Raw genomic sequence first — 21,821 nt, forward strand, 5'->3', positions numbered from 1 at the left:
GAAAATCGACTTCTAAACTGCATTGAAAGTGCATTATCCAACGTGTGTGGAGTGGGTCTGCCTCTAAATGGTGCAGCTTACATCGCTTGACACACCGTGTTTAGTCAGGGTTGCAGATGACGAACTTGTTTTTCTTGAGTGATTGACGCAATGTTTCCGTGTCCAAGTCATCACTGGGGTAGCAAATAGAGCCTTTTGTTGTTTTTTTAAGAAGAACAAGAAAAAATACACTGACTCTCCAGAGGATGATCTTACCAGGAATCTTTAGAAAAACCAGGGAACAGATGAATTTCATAAACATATGGGAAGGGTGCCACACACTAACTGTGTAATCCCAGCTGCAGCTTCAGCTATCAGATATGGGGGGAAATTGTTGATACTGAAGCCCTCACCCAGAACTGCTGTTTCTAAAAAAATGTTGGCATTTTGGTTAGGGAATCAGCATGATTCCTGTATCTTTGGTATGTGTAGAACACGGAGTTTGGCATGGACTGTTCTTTTCTTCAGCCCACAAAATGTTCTCTTGTGCCCAGAGTGGGGACTAACCTGAAGGTGAGATAGGTGATACAGACAGACTGAACTGGGAGAAAACTGGGGCCTAATTATGTTGATCACAGGTCCCTCAGATCTCAGCTTGGCCTAGACTGGGCACACTGGAGGCATCTTAGAGCCCACGTGCTGTGAGTGATCCCCTTCCTGACCTGTTGGTGGCCCTGTTGGAGTAAGCGACACACCAATACAATATGCAATAGGCAATATAAAATTTAAAGTACAATTATAAGTAGTTTAAAATAAATAATACCAGTGTGCTCGGTTTCATTTCCTGTTTCCAGGGAATGGGAAGAGGTAAATCGTAAACTGCAATCTCCACTGGTATAAATGAGTGTGAGCATGGAGGCCAGCAAACTTTAGATGTCATCTTCAGGCCTCAACCATAGACCTGGCAGAACAGCTCTGACCAGCAAGCCCGGTAGAACAATTTAAGGTCCTGCGGGGCTCTGATCTCATTAGACAGAGCATTCTACCAGGCCGGAGCCGAGGCTGAAAAGACCCTAGACCCTTTTGAGACCAATTTTATTTCTTCAGACCTCGGAAGCTAAGCAGGGTCAGTACTTGGAGGGGAGACCACCAGAGAAGTCTCTGCAGAGGAGGATGATGGCCCAACATCTACTTTGGCTCTGAAATCCCTTTACTGGGGTCACCACGAATTGGCTGTGACTTGAAAGCACTTTATACAAGTACATAGGTTACAAAGCAACGGCAAAATCAGCAGGCCCTCCTTTCAACAAGCAGAACCATATGAAAAGGCCATCCCCTCCCTTGTTCAGTTATTTTATTCTTTTATAGGACATGAGGAGTGAACTTTAATCACTTTCGCCTGCCATGACTGCTGCTCCGTTCACTCAAAACAGAACAATCTGGGAAATTCGTTAAACATGGCACTAAGAACAGAAGTCCATTTTCAATAGAACTGACAAGTGGATATTTATATAGAGAGGGCAAATGTCTGTGGACTCCTCTTTCTAACTCCAAACTGATGCCAAGCCATTTCTTGCCCCTCCCTCTGCCTAAAGGATGTTAACTTTGGACGGCCAAAGAGAGATTCCAGGGCTTCAGAAAAACAGGTTATTTTGTTAAAATCCCTGGCTGCTCATCATTGCTGGTTCACAAAGATGCATCCATTCACAATACTCATGAGGCCACATGTTGGTTTTGTAAGAATGGAAACAGACATCCAAACCGATGGTGTATTTCAGGAAATCTTATCCCCAATACAGAGCTTTGGACAATGAAATATTCTTGCTGAGTTACTGGAATATAAACAACCCTCAACAACCTTCCAACAGCAGAGTGGAATTAGTATATGTCAGACACAATGCAACATCACAAATCCCATGCAGATAAATACTGAGCTACAATTAAATGTATCCCTTGCCTCATCCCAGGTTACAAAGCCAAAAATCAATCCATCATAGGGTTTCTTACACATTCTTATATATATGTAAGTCTGCTGGGACATATGCCAGACCTAGTGTAATATTGAATTGACCACTAGAGGGAACAAAACATGTTCAGAGCAGAACTACTGCCCTTTCCCCAAGCAGTGAGAATACACAAGTGAGGAAAACAAAAACCCACAGTTAGGTTTCCTTTATTTCAGCAACAGTGTGGCTTTTGCCTTAATGCTGAAGCCTCAAAGGCCTTTCCTAGAACTGTTTGATGTATGCTCTAACTGTTCTTCATCTGGAGGCAAGCAGGGAGGAAGTGTGGTCAAAGGAGCAGGAAGTCTGTAGTTGAGACAACCAGGAGAGGATTATTTGAAAAACACCAGGAAGATTCTAGGAATCTCTGCTGAATCATGCATCCTACAGTACAGATCTTGCAGATTCCAACAACTTCTGGAGATTTGGAGGTGGAGCCTGGCGAGGAAAAGAACCTTGGTGTGGTAGAGTGCTGTAGGGGAACTGATCTCTGTAGTCCAACGATGTGGTGTAATTCCAGGGGATCACCAAGCCCCACCTGGAGGCGGGCATGCCTAATCTCATTTTAGCCTAACTAAGTCCAAGGGTATCTTTCAGATCAACAAAGTTTTACGGACTAAGCCTAGGTGCGTTGATCTCTCTGATCCCCTCACCATTTTCTGGCACCACTAGAGCTAACTGACGCCACTTAATTTTGCTGCTTCTCCCTGGAGGAAAAAAAAATATGGATGACTCCAACAAGGTTTGTGTAACTTGTGACCCACCCAGGTGAACGTCAAGCATGGGTTATGGTCTTCCAGTTCTGGCAAATCATATATGCTTGACACATGTTCTCATTATCTGGAATCAGACTCCTCCATACCTGTCATATGGTAAGATCACTTCCAAAAACAGAAGGTGGGGGGACCCCGCCCAAGAGACTACTTAAGCGTCGGAGATCACAGCCTGTTAAGTACATAACTTGGAGTGTTGTCAATTGAAAGAGGGGTGGGGGAACTTTCTATGTGACCTGATTCTTTCATTCACCCTGTGAAAAGGAACAGTTGATGACTGGATGTAACACTTACACCCCAATATAAACCAGGAAATTTTTAAAAACGTTATACTCAGCATTTTCCTCTGGAATTTAATAACCTTCCAAGTGTTGTTCAAAAGCATTTTGCAACAGCACGCTGGCACATCTACATTGTAATTTTTGCCAGTTCTCTTCCCACGCAAGTTTAGTCTCAAAGGTATCTGAACATGTTGAAGGCTGGGTGGTTAATGCACTGTAGGAAAATGAAAAAGCAACAACAACTCTGAAGTCGTTCCTCTGTGGGAGAAACATGTGAAATGTTCAACACAGAGACCTGACAAATACGTTAAATATATGCTTATCTACTACCCTGGCACTTTTGGATCATCTGTTTTCTTTGCTAATTGATTTTTCAAAACAATGAGACTTTCAAAAGGCAGAGATGGTGATTTATGTTCACTGTTTGCTTTATAATGTGAAATATATGATCAATGTTTGTAGATGCCCAAACTTGTCATTCCCCTACCGAATGAACAATTGCCAATTTGCTTTCAATCGATTTCATTTCTGTCTAACTTTAGATCTTTACCGGATTTTCGTCTTTCCAAAATGGCATGCCAATGCATCTTGCTTTTCCATTATTCTCTTGTGAGCATCTTTCTCATTCCCCAATATCTGCGGCTGATATACTAGAGTACGTTTTGATAACTCCTGCGTATGGTTTCCATAACAGAAAAATAAAAGGCTCCATGTTTTAAACAAGTGTTCCAATAATTCAGTGAACCAGTCTGCCAATGTCTGACCAATATTCCTTAACAATTGGACTAGTCCACCATAGTAAAACATTCCTCTCTAACATTTCTAATATAAAGGACTACAGATGCCATTTTATTTAAATTGGCTGTTCTCAAGTGATAGAAAGTATCGTAAGATATTTTAACCTTGTGACCAACAGAGAGTATGTTCCTCTTGTCACAGATTAAAATCTGAAAGCCTGAGAAAAGTACGTTTTATTTGCTGAATTAGTTTATTTTAAAAAAAACCTTATTGAAGACTATCAGACAAAAGATAGTTGTTTTGCCAAAGTCTGTGCTCTGATATTGGGGAGGGGCTGTGGCTCAGTGGTAGAGCATCTGCTTGGCATGCCAAAAGTCCCAGGTTCAATCCCCAGAAGAACGAGGATTGAGGTGATGTGAAATATCTCCACCAGCAGAACTTGGAGAGCCATTGCCCATCTAAGTAGACCAGCCTTGCTCAACTTTCTTACCACTGAGAAACCCCTGAAAAAATTTTCAGGCCCTGAGAAACCCCAGAAATGATGCAATTGTAATTAATATATTTGGAAACATAGCTGTGTACACACCCGCCCAGGGCCCGTCCCCTTCCCATCATTGGCCATTGGGGGGTCAACATGACCACATATGATCATATCACCCAATAAATGGTACAAGGCCATAAAGCCCATCCTCCAAAGTCAACATTTGCTCTAAGGGAACTGACCAGTTGTAATTCCAGAAGATCTTCAGGCCCTACCTGCAAATTGAGAGCACTGGAATGGAGCTTGAATGCTTTAGCCAGGAGTGAGCAGGATTTGAGGCAGGGAGGGATCTCAGTGGAGTATAATGCTACGGACTCCATCTTCCAAAGCAGCTATTTTCTCCAGGGGGGTTCTGGATATGAGATATAATTCCCGGTGATCCCCAGTCCCATCTAGAGATTGACATTCCTAGGGGGATGCCCCATTAAGACTGGCATACCATTTCCTAAAGAATGGGGGGCTTCCTGGGAGCAGGAGGTAGGCCCAGCTGGCATTTTAGTGACATGCCCATAGCATTTCCCACATGACTCAGAAATAACGTCATCACACAGCGATATTGGATGACATTCTGGTATTTGGGCAAGAACCCTATGGTAAATTTGGCTTCAACTGCAGAGTTTTTGCCCAACTACCAGAGCATCATCTCAACATCCCTGACATGATGACATCACTTCCAGGTCATGTTGGAAATTATGTAGGCATCTCACCAAAACATCAGCTGGGCCTCCCTATTTTTCTGGGTAAGTTCCCCCTTCAAGCCAGCTGATCAGCAGCAGGGCTGCGGAACCTGATGGTGGGGGACTCCTGCCTCTTCCAGGGGGTCTGGTAACCGTAACTGATATTATGCCAACCTGTTCACCTGTACTCAAGTGACATATAGACAAAATGTGGCCTTTTGGGTGGTCTCCAGAGATCTGAAGGAGGGCAGGGATCAGTTCCTGTTGACAGCAGAGGGTATGACCTGCAGTAAAACTATGTGAACTGTGTGTATAATGGTATCAGCTAGATATCCGGTAGGAGGGAGGGGTGGAATTTCACAGTCAGAGTAGCTCAGCAGTGGAATCAGCTCCCTCAGGAGGTGAGGAGCTCCCCCTCGTTGGCCATCTTCAAGCAGCAACTGGACACATACTTATCCTGGATGCTTTAGGCTGATCCTGCGTTGAGCAGGGGGCTGGACTAAATGGCCTGTCTGGCCCCTTCCATTTCTATGATTCTCTCCCCCCCACCCCAATTAACAAACCCTGACCTAAACCCCTCCAACCACTTGGAGAACCATAAATCAGCTCACATATTTCCTCCTCTGTTGAATATCTGCCCAATGTTTAGGTACATCACAGCAGTCACCTTTTTGGCACAGCTGAGCATTTCCACACTAGCTTCTCCCCTCATGTGATCAGGAGTTGTTTTTTTTTTAATGATAAAATGGCTGCTCACCCTTCTGCAGTGCTCTGGGGAAATTACTGGGGAGTTATAAGCCATTAAATGTTAGAATGATTTAATACTGTTGTAAAAAAAAAAGTGTTTTATTAATTTTTGGCAATGGGAGCCATGCTAGCTCCCTGGAGAGGGTTTTGAAATCTTGGCTTGAGGGGGGACAAAAGGAAGCGAATGGGCTGTGCTAGTCAGCCTTGGGGAAGGGAGCTCATGACTGGGGAGCCAGGGTTCAGCGCCCCAAACTGGGCCAAGAATATGCAATAGAGGACTTCAGCCTGGAATCCAGAGTGATGTTTCCATAGCAATCAGCACCCTCCCCAAAAAAAAGTCAGGAGGAGGAAGGGTCCCCCAAGTAACATAGCCCATACCTGACTAAGCCTCTGTTGTCATATTTTCTTCCCCCAACATCTCCAGGTATTTCCCAACCTGAAGCTAGCTTCACCGTGGCAGTCTTCACCAAGGATCCGTGTCCCCAAAGCTCTTTCTTCGCAAACAGTTACAAAAGTCAGGCCTCTGTCTCCTTCCCTGGCAGCATTCAAATGTCATCCATCGTCTCTCTTTAAAAAAAAGAAAGAATTTTCATTAAAGATCTTTACACAGATCCAGGAAGGTATAAAAGCAAAAGAAAGCAAAGAACAGACATATTAAATGCATTGATTTTTTGAATCTCCAGCTGGCCAACCAAAATCGGCCAACCATCAAAGCCGTCAATTTATACCAAACATTTCTTAATATTAAAACTGAAGTTATTTCTGCATTTGCACAAAAAAGCCCACAAGTCATCCAATCGTATTTTTTCTCTTTCCTGCAAGAAGTCAGTAAGAGGTTTCCAGTTAGTCATAAAGGAAGTTATTATCTTTTCTCTGACCGATGATGTAAATTTAGCCATTTCAGCTCATTTTAATATCCTTAACAGCCATTCCTCTGTGGTAGGTAAACGAGTAGCTTTCCAATTCTGAGCAAACAAGACTCTCACAGCCATTGTCATATACATAAATGAAACCCCATGATTATTGTCAAGGTCTTTGTCTATCAGTCCCAACACAAATGCCCCTCTCAGCCCTCACTCCCCCAAGACTACGAGCTGTGTATCAGAACTAGAAGTTAATAACCACCGGCTGTTAAAACCAATTAATGCTCATTGAAGCAGACTTCTTCTAGCAATGAACCAAATTTCCTTAGCTATTCACCATGCAAACTAGATCAAATCTAATTCTCACTTGGCTGCCATAATTATGCTATCAGTCATTGATCCTTACACAGCAAAAGTGTTTAGAACATATTAACTCAGCCTTAGGCCTCTTGTTGATGTGGAAGGTGACCAGATTTTAACATTGGTAAAGCGGGACACCATTGACCGAGGGGGGGGGGGGAGGCGTTGATTAAAAATTTGGTATATATGAAACAACAAAAAGTTTCATAGAACGCATAGAACGCAAAATAGTATTGTAATATATATTTTTTTAAAATTTCAACGTAAGTACAATTTGCCAGGTGCCCCTAGATGTCCCTCCAAAAGTGGGACAATCTGGTCACCTTATGTGGAACACATCTTCTGGCATGGCCCTTGGGATGGAAATGGGCAGCCATGACTCAACCTAACACCATCCCACCACTTCCACCACCCCTCCATGCAGCATCTCCAGACGTTTAATCCCCAGTAACAGAGGTCGCAAACCAACAGTCATAGATGTTTATGACCAAACTTCCCATGGCAGCCTACAACTCCATCTTCCGTCCTGACACTCTCCTTTGAACATGACCACTGTAGACTTATTTCTCCATTGGGAGTGTTGGGTAGGGAAGGATACTCTTCCCATCTAAAGCCTCACTTTTTGAATTGAGGCCTCCAGAGCTGCACACAGTACTCCAAATGTGATCTGACCAATGCTGTACACAGTAGGGTTATGACAGCTTGCAATTTTGATGTGATGTCTCTATAGAGAGCCAGTTTGGTGTAGTGGTTAGAGTGTGGACTTCTAATCTGGAATGCCGGGTTCAATTCTGCACTCCCCCGCATGCAGCCAGCTGGGTGACCTTGGGCTCACCATAGAACTGATAAAACTGTTCTGATGGAGTAGTGATATGAGGGTTCTCTCAGCCTCACCTCCCTCACAGGGTGTCTGTTGTGGGGAGAGGAAAGGGGACTGTAAGCTGCTTTGAGCCTCCTTTGGGTAGAGAAAAACAGCATATAAGAACCAACTATTCCTCTTCCTCTTCCTCTTCCTCTTCCTCTTCTTTTTCTTCTTCTTGATACATCAAAATCACAAGATGTCATAGTTCCATTGTATACGGCACTGGTCAGACCACACTTGGAGTACTGTGTGCAGTTCTGGAGGCCTCACTTCAAGAAGGACGTAGATAAAATTGAAAGGGTACAGAGGAGAGCAATGAAGATGATCTGGGGCCAAGGGACCAAGCCCTATGAAGATAGGTTGAGGGACTTGGGAATGTTCAGCCTGGAGAAAAGGAGGTTGAGAGGGGACATGATAGCCCTCTTTAAGTATTTGAAAGGTTGTCACTTGGAGGAGGGCAGGATGCTGTTTCTGTTGGCTGCAGAGGAGAGGACACGTAGTAATGGGTTTAAACTTCAAGTACAGTGATATAGGCTAGATATCAGGAAAAAAATTTTCACAGTCAGAGTAGTTCAGCAGTGGAATAGGCTGCCTAGGGAGGTGGTGAGCTCCCCTTCACTGACAGTCTTCAAGCAAAGGTTGGATATACATTTTTCTTGGATGCTTTAGGATGCTTAGGGCTAATCCTGCGTTGAGCAGGGGGTTGGACTAGATGGCCTGTATGGCCCCTTCCAACTCTATGATTCTATGATTCTATGATTCTATACAGCCCAAGGCTAAATTCACCCTCTTTACCACCGCATCACTCTGTCTGCTCATTTTTTGCATACAGTCCACAAGTGCCCCAAGATCTTGTTCACACTCAATGCTACCCAGAAGTGATTGTCCCATCTAGGATGCATGCTTCTCATTTTTGTGACTCAGATGTAGAACTCTGCACTTCTCCTTATTGAATTGCATCTTGTTCTCATTTGTCCACTTTTCCAGCATGCTGTAATCAAAGGGGATCAATTGTAATCCCAGAGGATCCCCAGGTTCTAAGGAAGACAGGTCCTAAGAATCTGTTCTTTTCCTGAACCTTACAGCAAGCCAAGTCACTGACTCTCTCTCCTGTTCATTTTTTTAAACTGTGTTTTTGTTATTCTGTGCTAATGGGAAGAAATAACAGCATTAAAAATGAGCAATGATTTCTGCATGCTACAAAAGCTAAAAAAGTAATTAAGCCTCATGCCCCGACAACAAACGCTGATAATTGAGCATTTATTCATAGCCAGAGGAACAGAACTAGCAACCTCAGCAAATACGAAGAGTTAGCTAACCTACAAAGGGAACAAGGAAAATTGCAGGAAGTAGGTTGCTTTTTTGCTGAGATCAACGGCCATTCCGCATGACTTTAATGTAGCATAAGGCTTGCAAATTGTAAACACTACTAATTTGCAGTTCCGCAAGACGTCGCACACAATCTGCCACACTCCTGCAACACTCCCGCAAAAAGCGATTCGTTGTAGCGCTTAAAGGGAAATCAGGAAAAGTGGATTCAGCCTCCAAAAAGCGCTACACTCTTGCAAACAATCTGCAACACTAGCAAAAAAGACCTGTGCATTCCCATTGTTGCGGTTCCAACAAAGTCCCTCCCCCTGGCTCTCTCCTCCGAACTTCTGGCAAAGCGATCGCCATTTTTTTTTCTCGGAGCGAGCAGAAAGCAATGAACCAGCAAGTCTTCATTCACCTAGCGAGATTTCTCTGGCTACAGTCCCTCCACAGAAGTGCTTTAAAGCTCCCCTAAGTCCCCAAGCACAACACAGCCCCGTTTGCAAGTTCCCTTTATTTTCGGCCGAAAATCGCACCCGTACGGGGGGGGGGGATTTTTTTTCACTCGGGGGAGCATGGTAACGATGACTTGCCAGCTCACATGCCAGCTAGATGGGTCTCTACGTTAGGAGGAATCAAGGCATATTCGTTGCAACGTGTGTTTTTCTTTCTTTTTTAAAACTGTTCTTAAAGGGAAAGGGGCTTTTCGGGAGCATGATAACAACCGCCCATTGGCTGTTTGTTTGATTGATGGCCAGGGGCGGGACCAAGCACAGAAAAAATCGCTTCCTTTCTAGCGATTTTTGCGAGACCGGAAACCTGTGGGAAACGATTGAAACGCTATTGGATTCCACTACAAACGCAGGTATGCGTAACTCTGAGATTGCACTTTTAAAAATACGTTTCCGCTTTCTGGAACCAATTGGCAACATTGGTCCTTGTGCGGAAAGGCCCCAAGTGTATTTGCAGGAAGGGACTCTTGCATATAGATAAATAGCGAGAATTTGCCCACGGAAAAAGGTTTTTTGTGGAAAACACAATGCTTGGTGAAGTGGTGGATTTTATTTTATTATTTATTTAATTTTTTAATTTTAATATTTTTAATTATTTAATTTTTAAAAAATGTACTTCATTAGAAAACCTCATGCCTGCTATACTTTAGGGCAGGGCCTTATGAGTGTTGGAGCATGCATGACTGAACAGAATATAAAGAATATCCTGCAGGGCGCATTCAAGGAGATTTGTATTTAGCATATTTAGATCAGGAATTTACTGGCATTTCTCAAATAATCTCTTGTGTCCTGATAGGCATAGATGGAGATTGCCTGTTCGTTTGACCACACTTCCTTCCTGTTTGCCTCCACAACTGACTGAATTAAAATGACAGATAATTAGGTCTCTGTCTCTCTCTTTTCTATACAAATTTAGACTCCCTTCATAATAAAACTATATTTTCAAGCACCCGTTTGCATATTCAAACTCTGCCAAAACATTACACTCCACTGAGGTCTGTCCCCTCCCCAAACTCCACCCTCCCCAGGCTCCCACTACCCCAAATATTGAGGTATTTCCCAACTGAGAGCTGGAAACTCTAAGAGGCTCATTCACACTAGAGAGTCTCTGGCTAGGGATCTGTCACATTCAAGTCTATGGTAGTTGCTGACCCAGTCTTCGGAAGGCAAACAGGCAATGAAAATAAATCAACTGTCCCACTCAGGCAAGTGTCTGACATTCTTACTCTGCCTGGGTGTTTCTGGGAGGTCCAGCAGCAATTACAAGATACTAAGGTAGCAAACAAAGGAGAATTAGCAAAGCACTCCATAATATGTCTTAGAGCTGGATGTTCAGTTCAAGGAAGCGGGGAGAACCAGGGTTCGAGGTCCCCAAGTAAGGTGAGGTATCAAGAAGGATCTTTCTCTAGAAAAGACTTGGCAGGCAGAGTGGTGTTGCAAAAATTGCTCCCACAGATTGGCTCATCTTAGCATCCCATTTTTATCAGCCTAATTACTGAAACCCAGGTCTTCTTATTCATCAAGTCCTTGGGCCTGCATCAACTTTGTTTCAGAGGCCAAGGCTGAGCAATGTTGTGCTAATAACCTGGCACTCCTTTGCCTCTCCTGGGCTGTAAATCTTACCTTTCTCCTCCGATCCTTGGCTGGCTCACGAGACCCTGGAGGTGAGAGGCAAACTGATTTATGTCCTTTAGTTTCCAGCCAGAATGAACAGCCCTCATCTTCCGAGGCTTCTTTTTCTGGTTTTAACTCTAAATCCAGCTGCTCAGATGGCTATTCCACAGGTGCAGCTTCTGATTCCTCAGTCTCATTCTCAGAGGAAGAGTCAGCTGCCTGACACATGAGGGAGCCATCCTTGATTGGTCAGTTCACACAGGAATCCATTGAACAGGTCTGTCAATCTATCTCCTTTCCCAGGAAGGAGAGAAAGGAAAGACAACTTGAACAAGATGGAGAAATGTAACTTTCTTCTTACTGTAGTCCTCTACATACTCATCAGAGAGTGAATTCTGTTGAATACAGGGGACGTACTTTTGGATAAGCATAAATATCCAGTTTGGGCAGGGGTATTTGGAATTTTAGCTTATCTGCCAACTACAGGCTCCATTCCCCTGGAGAAAAGGGATACTATGGAGAGTGGAGTCTATGATATTGTACCCCACTGAGGTCCCTCTCTCGCCCAGGCTCTACCTCGAAATCACCAGGAATTTCCTATTCTTACCTCATACAACTCCACCAGTCACCAGAGGTGACCTAGAACCCTGCAGAAGGGCCTCTTCTTCAGGGTCAAGGGTAGCAATCCTGTACTCTGCAAGAATCCCTTAATCTCATTAATGGGATTTCAGCAGGAAACTGCAGGAATGTAGTCTATGGAACTATCTCCCGTCACTGTACTTATTAACTCATTCTTGCATTCATTCACTAAGTATCTCAAAAAGCCATCGGAAGAAAAAAGAATATAGACCATGAGTCATAAAATGCCTGTTTATGCCTAAAGAACCTTGTTACCTAATGTGGCATTGAATGTTTCGATCATAATGGGCCTATTCAGGCTCTTGCCAACCGTACAAAGGCTCCTGATTATGGAGAGAATTTCACACCCTGGTCTTCAAAGCTTTTAGGAAAAAAGCAAATTAAAAGTAGCCTATAATTAAATGCAGGGGCAATGCTCTCAGTAACAGCCTTGCCATGACCCCCCCCCCTCTGCTTGTTTAATAGATTCAGGTGGCTTTGTTTTCTCATGGAGTGAATAGGTTGCTAATGTGTTCTGAATTGGTATCCAACACTGGTGTTTAACCTGTATATGTTTACCTACTAGTAGGGCTGCCTGCCCTGGACTGTGGTGACTGGAGATCTCCCACTATCACAACTGAGCTCCAGGTGGCAGGATTAGATCTCTTGGAGAAAAATGGCTGCTTTGTAGTGATTAAGAATGGTGGCTTCTAATCTGGAAAGCCAGGTTTGATTCCCCGGTCCTCCACATGCAGCCAGCTGGGTGATCTTGGACTTGCTACAGTACTGATAGAGCTGTTCTCACAGAGCAGTCCTGTCAGAGCTCTCTCAGTTCCACCTACCTCACAGGGTGTCCGCTGTAGGGAAAGAAAGGGAAGGAGATTGTAAGCTGCTTTGAGACTCCTTTGGGTAGGGAAAAGCGGGGGTATAAGAACTAACTCTTCTTCTTTGGATGGAGGACTCTAGGGCATTATACCCTATTGAGGCCCCTCCCCTTTCCAAATGCCAACCCTCCTTAGGCTCCACCCACAAAATATCCAGGTATTTCCAAACTTGGAGCTGACAACCCTACTACCTAATGAGGAGGTTTGTTTTCTGAAGAAAGAATATAGTGCTATGAAAACAAAGTACAGTCTTCAACAGATCTATTCAGAATCTTTCTCAGTGGAGCGTACTGACAGAAAAATGCTCCTAGGGTTGTATGTTAGCCACTCAGAGTGTACAGTACAAAGATCTTTATAGGAATCTGCAAAGTTCATGTTAATTCCTGTGTGTACACTAGACCAGGGATCTGCAATTACGTTCCTCTTATAGATGGTTTTGGAATTCTGAGAACCAAGTGGTGAACACCCTCACAAAATGGATAATATTTCTTGGATGTTTATAAAAAAATATTGCACAAGAGAGATTTAGGAGGAAATTTTATTCGAAGTATAGAGGCCATAAATTCAGAGCAATGGGGAAGATTACAAATCAATAATGAATACACCAAAAAATGTCAAATTAAGAAAGGGTCAAGGGTGTCCGCTGTCTCATCTATTGTTTATTTTAGTTTTGGAAACCTTATGTGAAGCTATTAGGTTAGATGATAGAATAAAAGGCCCTACAATAAGAAAACATTCTTATAAACTTCGTGGATTTGCCGATGACCTAGTCTTCTTTCTAGAAGACCCCACTGAGAAAATTTTACCATTGACGGAACAAATTGAGAAGTTTGGGCAAGTTGCAGGCTTTAAAATAAACAAATCAAAAACTAGAATGTTGACCAAAAATATGACTGATCAAGCAAAAAATGTTTTATCAAAAAAATCAGGTTTCGAAATTGTTAAAAAAGTAAAATACTTAGGCATTTACATTTCCTGTCAGAAGACTTTATTTCAAGATAATTATCTCAAGATCTGGTCCTCTATAAGAAAAAGATTCACAGAAATGGTCAAGGGTAGATTTGTCTTTATTGGGGCGAATTGCTACTATCAAAATGAACCTACTTCCAAAATTAATATTTTTGTTTCAAATACTACCAATATTCATCCCCATCAAATACTTCAAAATATGGCAAAAGGATATTCAAGATTTTATTTGGAAACGTAAAAAACCCAGGATTAGATTTAAACTGTTAACAGATGATAAAGTTAGAGGTGGTTTTTCCCTTCCAAATCTTCAACTTTACCATGAAGCAGCATCATTGACATGGATAAAGGAATGGTGTCTTCTGAAAGATACTAGATTGTTGGAACTAGAAGGTTATAATAAACGTTTTAGTTGGCACCAATATATCTGGCATGATAAAGAGTTTAAGGACCATTGTATAAGAAGAAACTTAATAACAGTCTGGAAGAGATTTAAAAACAGGATAGAACCTTATACCCCATTATTGCTCTCTCCGGAAGAAATGTCAAGACTATGGGGATTAAAGCAAACCCTTAATTCAGTGGTCCCCAACCTTTTTATCACCAGGGACCGGTCAACACTTGACAATTTTACTGAGGCCCGGGGGGGTAGTCTTTTGCCGAGGGATATTGCCGCTGCCTGAGCCCCTGCTCCACTTGCTTTCCCACCACCGCCCCTGACTTCCTGCCGCCCACTGGGGGGCGCTGCCAGCAGCAGCTGCGCAGTGCCACGCCAAGGGGGAGCCCCAGCCATGGCAGCCGCCAGAGAGCACCAAAGGTGAGCCAGTGGCAGAGTGGCAGGGCAGCCCCCAAGACAGCAGTGGGGGAGGTGGACAAAGAGGAGCTGCGGCCCGGTACCGACTGATCCACGGACCGGGACCACTGCCCTAATTGGTATACCTATAGGGAATTGATTTATATTGATGGAAAAACTGTTAAATTGAAATCATGAGAAGACCTTTCGGATCATAGGATAGATTGGTTTTTATATTATCAAATGGCAGGATTGTTTAAAATACATAAAGAAAAGGGTTTCAATATACAAAAATCTAGATTTCAGAAAGAAATATTAGAACAGGAGGGTAAAGAAATTTCAAAAATCTACAAGCAGCTGTTAGAATGGAATATGGAAGACGAGAAAGTCAAAGAAGTAATGATTTCTTGGGCTAGGGATTTTGGCAACATGGTGAGTTTGGACACGGGAAAGGTTATGGAAGTTTGATATGCGATTCACCCCTTGTTACTCTATTATAGAGAATATTTATAAAATGATTTACCATTGGCATCTTACTCCAGTTAAGTTAGCTAAATGGAATTAAAAAATAGGCAACAAATGTTGGAAATGTAAACAGGAGAGGGGTGACTTTTTTTACATGTGGTGGGAATGTAAGAAAGCAAGACAGTATTGGGAGAATATACTTGTGGAATTTTAAAAAAATGTAAAAATTTAATTTTGAAAAAAAGCCAGAGTTATTTCTATTGAACCTTTTGGAGGGCAGGGTCCACAAAGATCATAGAGTTTTATTTATGTACTAGATCTAAAGCCCATTTCACTTTGGAATGAAATGGGCGCTAGATGGCCTGGGAGCAAGCCCACCCCCCACCCGAGGCTCTCTCGAGCCTTCTCCCGGCCGGCGGAGCGGCCTCGCAGCATAGTTATGTCACAGATTTAGGTTTACTATTTCATTTGTTAGGACTAGGAGAGAAGTCTTGAATATATATTTGTATTTATTTGTGATTGAATGTTAGATTGATTAATTTATGGATTAGTGATGGGTATGGATATTTTGTTTGATATCACAATAAAATATTTGAATTGGAAGAAAAATGGCTGAGACCAATCAGAAAACATCAAGCAGATCCAATCCAAGTACCTCCTATGAGGTCGGCAGCTGTCTCCACATGAGTGCTCTCATGTTTTCCGTGGGAGAAGATGTGACCTGCAGGAAAAGGATCAGTGGGCACCACGTTGAGGATCATCACTGCTGTAGGTCTCTGCAACATATTCTCAACTATATACTTAAATATGACTCATTTTGCTAACACTTCATTTATTACACTATCAAACAGTCCAATGTTTTCAATGTTATATAAACTTTTAACTCAGTATTTAAATACTCTGCTATTGTGGCTACATGAAACTGTTTCTGTATACATTACAGACTTGCTTTCCTTTATTTAAAAGGATTTGCTTTTTATTTTCATCCCCCACCCCCCACCTACTTCTCAGATAGTAAAAATTAAGACACATGCTAAGGCAGCACACGGTGCCACAGGTTGCCGCTCTCTTTTTCATATGGTGCTTCCCTTGTAAAAAATGAATGTCATAAATGTGTCATAAATATGCCAAGTAGTACTGTTTTATATATTCATTATATGACAGGTGGTGATAAAACCATGGAGCTTCTTCTGATATACAACCAGAGTATCCATCAGCCATGCGTATGATGCTCCTGATAATCATAGCTGCCATCCAGTGTGAATTGTTGGCTCACGGGCACAGAAGCTGCACATGTATGGAAAATCCACACATGGCCCACACATTGGGCGCATCATGGAGACTATCATTCATTCATTCATTCATTCATTCATTCATTCATTCATTCATTCATTCATTCATTCATTCATTCATTCATTCATTCATTCAATATTTTGACTTCTATACCACTACGGGATGGGAATCCTGCTCCATCCCATGCTGTTTTCCCCCTTGAAATAGCAATGTTTTAAAAGAGCTTCTAGCTGGAAATTCACATTTCACATTTATGGGGTAAATCCAGGGATGTTTGCCATCTTTAGATGGGTCCTCTAAAGCTTCTTGCACCTGTGCTAAGACAGATATTTATCTATTTTTGTTGGCAAGGTTTGAATGTTGTTGTTACTAATATTCCACCATTCTCTGTAGACTCATTGTGGGTTACACGAAAATAGGTTAAAACCCCATTAAAATCAGTCATAAATCCCCAGTACCATAAAAACCTGTAGAAACCCGAGAGAGAGTAAAGTGTCAGCCTGCTTAAAATATAAAATAGATTTTATTCAGAAGAGAAACAGTTATGTATAGAAAGAGAAAGATGCCTATCTAGCTATCTGTTGTCTGCAGCCCTTCTTCTGTTCTTCAACCACTGTTCTAGAGTAAGGTGACCAGATTTTAACATTGGTAAAGTGGGACACCATTGACCGGGGGGGGGGGGTTCTTGATTAAAAATTTGGTCTATATGGAGCAACAAAAAGTTTCATAGAATGCATAGAACGCAAAAATAGTATTGTAATATATATTTTTTAATTTCAACGTAAGTACAATTTGCCAGGTACCCAAAAGTGGGACAATCTGGTCACCTTATTCTAGAGGCAAGCAGGGAGGAAGTGTGCTCAAACAAGCAGGGAGTCTGCTGCTGAGCTAATCAGGACTCTGGAGGAGATAATTTGAAAATCTTCAGGAAGTTCCTATCCTCTCAGTGCTAAATCTACATCTCCTCTGATGGAAACTCTTTATATTCTGCTCAGTTATGGTCACTGCAGATCTTGCATTTTCCAACATTTATCTCATACTAATTTACAAAAAGCCATATTAGGATGTTATTTGTTTGTTCCTCATCCCTCTTCAAGGCTCTTCTCTATTCTGGGTTTCTTCCTCATTTGGCATTTTCACGGTTTAGTTGATAAACTGGGCCAGTTCTGATTCTGCCCTAATTCTCTATGATGTTTCAGGTCAAGAACAGCAACAGTATTTTCAGATCAATCTGATAAATCAGATAAGTCTCCATTTCTCGCCAACCTTTCCAAATCCATCAACCAGGGTTTTCCTGGGCAAGAAGGAATGAAAGGAATAGAGGACTCAAGAATGTCCCAACCCATTGGATCTTTCACCAGAAGAACTGTGTGATAGCTTAGGGCAGGGGTAGTCAAACTGCGGCCCTCCAGATGACCATGGACTACAATTCCCAGGAGCCCCTGCCAGCAAACGCTGGCAGGGGCTCCTGGGAATTGTAGTCCATGGACATCTGGAGAGCCGCAGTTTGACTACCCCTGGCTTAGGGAGTTATTAAAAAGCAGGTTGTAATAGGGCCCTCCCCAAACTTCTGGAGTCATTTATGTGCTCGATAAATAAAGCCACTGTTCCTCTTTGCCTGGGAACGCTGGCAAAAGTAATTGACCCAACCAGGGTGGAAGTCACTCACAAACAGAAAATTCTTTGCATCCATAAATCAAAGAGATTTTCTACGAAATTTCATACTAAATAAATTTCATACTAAATATTTCCACAGACAACCTGACCGGATGAAAGAAATATGAAATGATCTATTCTACCCCCAACCCCTCCTCCTTAAACTCAATCCAAATGAAAATATTTTTTGAGGTTAACAAAATGAAAAATATTCTGAAATGGCTTTCCGTTATGCTTTCTCCTCGATGCTTCCTGGCCTTCATGAAACTTCCTATATGCTGGAAAAACCTTTGTGTGTGCACATAATGGCTTGGGCAGTGCCTGAACCAGGAAATCATGAAAATCTTATGGAATTTGGGTCCACAAACTATGCACTGAAGCTGCCCAAACCTTTCAATTTTATCTATTAGTTAAATACTCCCAGTTTTCTAAACGTTCTTTTCTTGTTGGGTTGCAGTCAGAGAGTCTTATAGTGCAGTTGTAGGCTGAGTTACACCCTTCTGTGTTTATTGGGGGGATTAATCCTTGACCTAGATAAAAATGTAAAGGTAAATGTATCCCCTGTGCAAGCACCGAGTCATGTCTGACCCTTGGGGTGACGCCCTCTAGCATTTTCATGGCAGACTCAATACGGGGTGGTTTGCCAGTGCCTTCCCCAGTCATTACCGTTTACCCCCCAGCAAGCTGGGTACTCATTTTACCGACCTCGGAAGGATGGAAGGCTGAGTCAACCTTGAGCTGGCTGCTGGGATCACACTCCCAGCCTCATGGGCAGAGCTTCAGACAGCATGTTGGCTGCCTTACCACTCTGCGCCACCAGAGGCTCTTTGACCTAGATAGCCCAGGATAACTTGACGTTGTCAGATCTTGGAAGCTAAGTAAGGTTGGCCCTAACTAGTATTTAGATAGGAGACCTCCATGGAATGGAGACAGGCAATGGTAAACTATCTCTGAACTTCTCTTGCCTTGAAACCCCAGGGGGTCACTATAACTCAGCTGTGACTTGACAGCCAACAACAACAACAAAAAAGTTTACTGAAGTCCATGGTCTTAGAAGGGTGTAACTGTTTCAGATTTGGAGTGCTCTGTTTGGGACTGCAAAGCATTTAGCAAGTTTATTGTAGAAAGTCAATCAGAAACCAGCCTTGGTCGCTGTCCTCTGGAATTTAGCCTTCTTTCTTCAAAATGTTCTGAATTGCAAATACCACTCAATTAATTGCTTGGGCCAAACAAGGCTGCTCTAACATAGTGACAAAATTCATTTACTGGGAACTCAACAAAAGCCCTGTAGCAAGAGAGTATATGCTTCAGAAATAAATAAGATGGCTGTTATTTCTTTGCATCTAATGATCATTCTGCTGGCTTCCTGGAGACATGGCTGTTTTGGGAATGATTCAGTTGCTTGGCACTTCAAGCCAACCTAATGAACAGCCCCCTCTAGCTCCTTGGGATGCAGAATATTTTGTTCTTGACTGAAATCCATACACGTTGCATTGCCTCCAATTCATTTGTTTCTCTTTCTGCACTTCGGCCTTCTGGTTTGGGTTTTTAAAAAATTAAAATTGCTTGGGTCTTAACTAATCTTCCCTCTTCCTGTTTTGTTTTTCATTGTCTTGTCTATATACTAACAGCAACGTGCACATAACCCAGAAGCAGAGTGGCCAGTCTCGAGGTAGCGCCTGGAGATCGTCCAGAATTACATTGTCTCTAAAGAAGAAGAAGAAGAAGAGGAAGAAGAAGAAGAAGAAGAAGAAGAGTTTGTTCTTATATGCTGTTTTTCTCTACCGGAATGAGTCTCAAAGCGGCTTACAGTTTCCTTCCCTTTCCTCTCCCCACAGCAGACACCCTGTGAGGGAGCTGAGGCTGAGAGAGCCTTGATATCACTGCTCAGTCAGAACAGCCTTATCAATGCTATGGCGAGCCCAAGGTCACTCAGCTGGCTGCATGTGGGGAGTGCAGAATCGAACCCGGCATGCCAGATTAGAAGTCCTCACTCCTAACCACTATACCAAACTGGCTCTCACCAAGTGGGCTCTCTTACAGTTATTGGCCACTTTGGAAGGTGGACTTAGTTATGTATGTGGCCTCAATGGTACTAATCCTGAACACTATTCAAATGAGGGACTGTATTCATAGATGACTTGATTTTTGTACTGCGCTCTGATAAAAAAAGGCATATGAACGGACTTCCAAATCTTTAATCAATATAGAGGTGGTATCATCAAGATTGTACAATCATCAGGATTGTACTCTTCTGTCATATTTGGATACAAATATATACATTGAGGACAATAAAAATTTGCATCAAACCTTATTCTAAGCCAGGGGTAGTCAAACTGCGGCCCTCCAGATGTCCATGAACGACAATTCCCAGAAGCCCCTGCCAGCATTCGCTGGCAGGGGCTTCTGGGAATTGTAGTCCATGGACATCTGGAGGGCCGCAGTTTGACTACCCCTGTTCTAAGCCATTAGATAAAAACACCTATCCGCATGTTCAGTCTTGTCACCCAAGACATATGAAAGAAAACTTGTCTTATGGTTTATTTATGAGGTTAAAACGTGATGCCACCAGTCAGAGGGATTATGAGGAAGGAGAAAAAAAAAACGGAAAGCCCTTTGCCCACTACAGATTCTACCAGGCCCCCCACATGTTCTTCTCAACAGTTCCAGGTAAACCAGGAATTGTCATTTCCTGAGGGAAACTGTAATATGTCTCAAATAACTGGGGCAAAAATAAAATGGGAGGGGTAGGACCCAGTGGAGGACCAAACACATGAGGCACTGGGATACCAATATGGCAAATAAAACATACAGAGTAGACTTCTGTGGAGTCTTCAAACTTTCATTGTTCTTTATTCTTTGATATTCAACAAGTCCCAATGCGTTTCGCTCTTTAGCTTTTTCAAGGGACATCAATTTTAATGTTTTCAAAACCAAGAGATTATTTCCCAAAACTGAAGTTGGTTTTGAAAACATTAAAACTGATGTCCCTTGAAAAAGCTAGAGCAAAATGCATTGGGACTTGTTGAATATCAAAGAATAAAGAACAATGGAAGTTTGAAGTCTCCATAGAAGTTTACTCTGTATATTTTATTTGCCATATTGGTATCCCAGTGCCTCATAACTTCCCTCAAATAACTGGGAGGCAGGTGGCAAAAGGGTCAAAGATGGAGTCCCTAGAGCCAGAAATTCCTACCTGGATTGTGGCAATACCCAAAGCCAGAGGACGTCCTTGGTTGCAATATCTCTATGTTACTCAACTGCGGCTCATGACTCCCTATTCCTGCACATAAGTGGGGCAATCCCAGGGTGATTATATTTCTTTCTGTGGTTTCTCAGTGAAATGTGTCACATGTGATGCTGGAGGGTGTTGCCTTTATGCCCTCACTGTTATTCATGATGACAAGACCCCTCCCTTTGTTTGACCTCTTTGATTATGAGGTCAGAGCTGGCCTAGGGAGATTATGCCACCTCTTTTCCTTATGATACAGAGCATAAAAACCAAAGGCTTTCGGTGGGAAGAAGAGCTTTTTTTTGTACTCCACTTTTACCCAAAGGAGTCTCAAACCAGCTTACAATTGCCTGCCCTTCCTCTCCCCACAACAGACACTCGGTGAGGTTGGTGGGGATGAGAGAGCTCTGTGAAAACCGTGATTGGCCCACGGTCACCCAGCTGATTTTATATGGAGGAGGAGTAGGAGGAGGAGGGAATCAAGCCCAGGTTAGAGGCTGTTGCTCTTATCTGCTACACCAAGCTGGCTTGAAGGGATGAGGTGGGGACATGGGCAGGCTGGCTTCCATTCCATCTATACTTCACTTTCTTGAGCACATCTTGTCCTCATAGAGACCACAGTTGTCCAAAATCCAGGCAGACTAAAGGAAGGC

The 21,821-nt window shown here is 42.7% G+C and overlaps 1 long non-coding RNA gene across 1 annotated transcript; it reads right to left on the minus strand.

Annotated features, from left to right (window-relative positions):
* Positions 1 to 1,315: 1,315 nt before the first annotated feature.
* LOC143842684 (uncharacterized) lies at positions 1,316 to 21,306 on the minus strand. Its single transcript, XR_013233285.1, has 3 exons — positions 21,133 to 21,306; positions 6,176 to 6,306; positions 1,316 to 3,250 (listed from the first exon to the last, which is right to left on the minus strand). It is a non-coding gene; the product is annotated as an uncharacterized LOC143842684 (long non-coding RNA).
* Between the last annotated feature and the right edge of the window lie 515 nt (positions 21,307 to 21,821).

This window comes from Paroedura picta, chromosome 8 (assembly GCF_049243985.1).
Source record: "Paroedura picta isolate Pp20150507F chromosome 8, Ppicta_v3.0, whole genome shotgun sequence".
NCBI classification, from domain to species: Eukaryota; Metazoa; Chordata; class Lepidosauria; order Squamata; family Gekkonidae; genus Paroedura; species Paroedura picta.